This window comes from Pleurodeles waltl, chromosome 2_2 (genome assembly GCF_031143425.1).
Source record: "Pleurodeles waltl isolate 20211129_DDA chromosome 2_2, aPleWal1.hap1.20221129, whole genome shotgun sequence".
Classification (NCBI taxonomy): Eukaryota; Metazoa; Chordata; class Amphibia; order Caudata; family Salamandridae; genus Pleurodeles; species Pleurodeles waltl.
The window spans coordinates 397,172,291-397,176,866 of record NC_090439.1 but is presented as its reverse complement, the minus strand read 5'-3'; the positions used below and the strand labels follow the sequence as shown (position 1 = coordinate 397,176,866).

The window sequence follows — 4,576 nt, the reverse complement described above, 5'->3', positions numbered from 1 at the left end:
GCACGCTGACATCATCACATGTCACCGTGGGGGGTCGGGGTGGCAGGGAAATCGCTTCACCTACCATCCCTGCCCAGGGGAGGGGGATGGGAGGCTAGCGCTCCCTCCGTTTGCAGGGTGCAGAACATAATGGTTACTTCCTCAGCACAGCAGCGCAGCAGCTGAGGATGTAACCATTATGTCAAGGGTACCCAAGGGGTTAACACTTACAAACAATACTACATATATTATTTTCTACATTGATATTTATTGCAACAATATTAAAAATGTCACAAAACAAATATTTTACCTTTAATATTCCTATTGATATTTTTGATGTCCAGATATTCTACATTCGATATTTTTTACAAATATTTTGTCCAAACACAATTAGAGTTATCCAGCCCAATCCATGTAATACAATACATCTTTTGCAAATATCTTATTTTTTATTACATTGCTGGAAAAGCACAAATCATCTCTTTCTCTAACTTATACTCATTCATCCCTTTCTCTAACCTATAATCATCCATTTGCATACTCTTAAATGTTGTAGATTAAGGGGGTCATTACGACTTTGGTGGTCCCACCCTGGGACCACCAAAGCCGCGGCAAGGTCGTTGCAGACATGCTGGCGGATTCCACCTCATCATATTACAGTGCTCCCACCGGACTGACTGGTGGGAATATTGTAATACTATTTTCCCGCTGGGATGAGTGGTGGGAACAGTGCTACGGTATTGGTCTTGGCTACCTTAAGGGAAAGGCCAATACCGTAGCACAACAGCAACCTCGGAATGTGCACTGTCTGCACAGCAGGGCAGGGAGGCCCTCGCAGTGCCCATGTCATGGACAGTGGAGAGGCCCCCTTTTTGCCATGGATAGGCTGGTGGAAACAGGAGTCGTGGTTAGACCCGCAGTGACTGACCAAAAATCTGACCACTGTCAGCCCATTGGGAACCTTATTCCTGTCGGTGATGGCAATTCCCTGGCGGTCCGTAATGTGGGGGTCAGACTGCCTGAAGTGCAAGCCCAACATCCACCGCGAGTCTGGCAGTCCTTGGACCACCAGACTCATCATGAGGCCCAAGACTAGCTATCATTACATCATGTGCCTGAATTGGAAGTCCCCTTTGCCAAATCGTTTTTTGGATTGTAATCTTCTGTATGAATCTTATTTTTCTCAGTGCAAACTGGCCAGTCTTTTACCCTGTTAATTGCATGAGTACTGCAGGCTCTGGGGTTCTTTCAGGACAGGAAATATAGCCATGAAACAACCATGCCTTCACAACCCTATTCTACTTGAGCTCCTGCAAGGTGGGTATGGTCTGAACAGTCCGGCCCTGGTGTTAATGCTTCAAACGATCTGTTAAGCAGAATCAAAGGGAATAGAGACCTCAGTTGAATCTGCCATACAATAGTTATATAGCCTGCCCCTCTGTCTCCATCTCCCACTATAGAAACAAGGGTCATATGCAAGTCTCTTCTCATCATAATATTCTAGGCATATAAGCAACATACCAGCTACAGTCACCAAAGCGGGACTCCAGTCTCCTGCATTTTAGACTGCTTATAGGAATGAATGAAACTGAAACTATACAATGCAGCTGCTACCAAGAGGGCATACTGGTGCTGTCAAGTGCAAAACCACCAGAGAAAGTAAGTCAATGATAACTTATTGTTATTGAAATAGCAATGTTAAAAGTTATTGCTGAATAAAGTAAATGTTTTTTCGACCATGTAGAGGACAGAAATGTAATAGTTTCAAAAGTTTGGCTGAAAGTAAGTAAAAGATCTTCCTCCATATCTGCATAGCTTGATCTTAGGAACAATCTCATAATGCAGAGAGGCAGATCAAAGGGGGTGGGAGGAAAACTACTGTTACACCACTGTTTTACATGAGGAAATTGCAAGGATCGGAAAGATCATCCACAAATGATATTGAATATAAAACTGGTAAGAGCACCCTATGAATTTGATTGGAAAAAGAGTGTCAGTTGTGCACCTATTTTTTCCATAACTAGCCGCACACACATACTGCTGTCACTGAATTCAGTTGCCTATCACCACCACTTTCCTTGTTACCATTGTTATAATATCCTTTGTCGACTCCCTAAATGCCAAGCTCTCTTTGGTCAGCCTTCCCACCTGGAGAATTGTTGTTACCTATGTTATAATAGTGTTAAGGAAAATGGTACCGGGCACTCCAAAAAATAGTCCAAACAAATTGATCAAAAAGTTAAAAAGGAAGAAGACCTTAGGTCAATCAAGGTTGTTGTCCAAACTGAGTAAGCTTTAAATCTTTGTGGGTAAACATTCCACAAGCAGTCATGAGTGTGTACAGTCCATGAACAGCCAACACGTGTTTCGTCCAAAGAACTTTTTCAAGGCTGCAAAATAGAAATCAAAACATTGCATATAGTGGTGCACAATAGAACTGAGAGATGAAGAGTAAGAGATACTCTACAAGTAGAAGATTGAAGCAGTGAGTATTAAAGAAAAAATAGTGAGAGAAGGGAGTGATATGGGAAGGATAATTGAAAGAAGGTGGGGGGTGACCAGGGGCAGGTAGAAAATTTAATCTTAGATTCCATCAGGGTAGCAGAATGTCGAATATTGTGGAAGAAGTAGAAAAGTGATAGGAGAACCCCGTACATTAGAAAGTGCTCAGAGAAAATTACCTATATTTACAACAGATCCAAGTAAAATCACAACCTTGATAAGGAGACTAAAAGAGTTGTGAATACTTAAATTAAAAAGTTGTTGAGACGGTAAGTTGTGCATGCCAGTATATTAAAGAACAGGATTTTGAGTCTATCGTAATAATCTTAGGTAGAAAATAAACACATACCGAGCACGCGCATGTAAGGATTTTACATGTATAATGTAGAAAAAAGTTGGTTAATCCAAGGGTATCCTGCAGTGGTCCAACATGGGGTGTTCACATTGTTAGGATGCAGTTAGCACAAAGCAAGGCCGTACTGAAGTAATGATCCTTGAATCAGATGATGCAGCAAATGGCCATGATAAGCCCGTCAAACTAGAATATTAGAAGTTGAAAATTAAATAGAAATTGTAGGTTGACTGTAACTAAAATATAAACATGGATATTGAGATGCGGTGGAAGGAGGAAAATAGGTTCAAAATGACACTGTCAAATCGTGGGCAGAACAGAGTTGAAATAATGAAAGATCCATTGTTGTTATAATTACTGGAAAATACATATGGACATAGTTCATTTGGTAGACAAACGTTAAAAGGCTCCGCGAAAGAGAAGTGTCGGTTTAAAAATAGAGTAGGACAATTGTATGTAATGCTCTTTAACGAGCAAAAGCAGGAATATGAGTTATTAGTTTTGTTTGTGAATATATCTGAAAAATGTAAGGAGGTGTTTATGTGGGAACAAAATAAACGTCCGAAATCTAAAGTTTCTAGGAAAGCGGAAACGGCAGTCCTCGGAGGAAAATGAATACTAATAGCCGAGCAAGCGGCTTGAGGATTACACGGTAAGCAGTTTCAAGTGAGCGGGTGCGTGAGGATCAAGCATAATGTATCCTTACGTGAGCTACAAGCAGGTAAATAAAAAATGTGTTGAGAAATAAACAGGGCTTACCCAAGTCAGGTATCCCACCGGTATCGTGTAGCGGCGTTCCAGAAAATGTAAGTAACTTAAAGTAAAAGCCGCCATCTTAATAAATAGTTCTCAAGAAATAGAAAATGGACAAGAATGAAACGAAAGATGAACAATTGCCAAGTAGGCAAAACGGGGGCCATGTTGGAATGGTCACTGGCAGTAACAGAAAATAATGTTAATATGCATACAAAGGTAAATCTCAAGAAATAGAAAACCGACAAGAATGAAACTGAAGATAGTCAAATATCAAAAAGGGAAACGGAGGCCATGTTGCAATGGTCAATGGCAATACTAGAAAAAGCTATTAATATGCATAACAAGGTAAGAAAATGGACGAATATGTGTAAAGAATAGATTTGAAAACAGAGAGAAAACAGGAAAAAGGAAAATGAAACATGTATATAGAAAAATAAAAGAAGAGCTGAGATGAAAGAGTAGACTTTATGTGAACATCAGGTTATGGTAAATAATAGACATTTTAAGCATATACTTAAGGGACACTGGAGAGGACAATGGAGCTGGAAAATAAAAAAAACACAAAAATGAACATCACAGACATCAGTAAGTTAAACCTTGTGCGCATACGTTATAATCGTGGCCTGGTTATGTAGGCAACTTCACTGTAACATGCAAATTCCAATGATCAACTTCCTCCACTGATCCATTTGTTCCCACCTGTATTCCCATTCAACCTGCCTTATTTAATGGAAATAATATCTACAGACTCATAATGTCTCAAAGGAGATTATCTCAATTAAGTGCTGAGGGTCCTTTTCAATACATTCAATGGCAGCAACAGAGGGGCTTGACTAGATGTTATGTAATGAAGATTTGTAGAGTGCACTATCACTCTGGAGCGCATCATGGCCCTCAGCAGGTGTGAACCTAGCCAAATCAAGGGCCTCCTGAGACTACTCAAAAAGCCGGGTCAACAGCTTCTTGTAGAACTCAAGAAGTGAGGAG

The 4,576-nt window shown here is 40.4% G+C and overlaps 1 long non-coding RNA gene across 1 annotated transcript; it reads right to left on the bottom strand.

Annotated features, from left to right (window-relative positions):
* Positions 1-233: 233 nt before the first annotated feature.
* LOC138282388 (uncharacterized) lies at positions 234-3,664 on the bottom strand. The gene is made up of 3 exons (XR_011200945.1): positions 3,593-3,664; positions 2,831-3,019; positions 234-2,369 (listed from the first exon to the last, which is right to left on the bottom strand). It is a non-coding gene; the product is annotated as an uncharacterized lncRNA (long non-coding RNA).
* Positions 3,665-4,576: the final 912 nt, after the last annotated feature.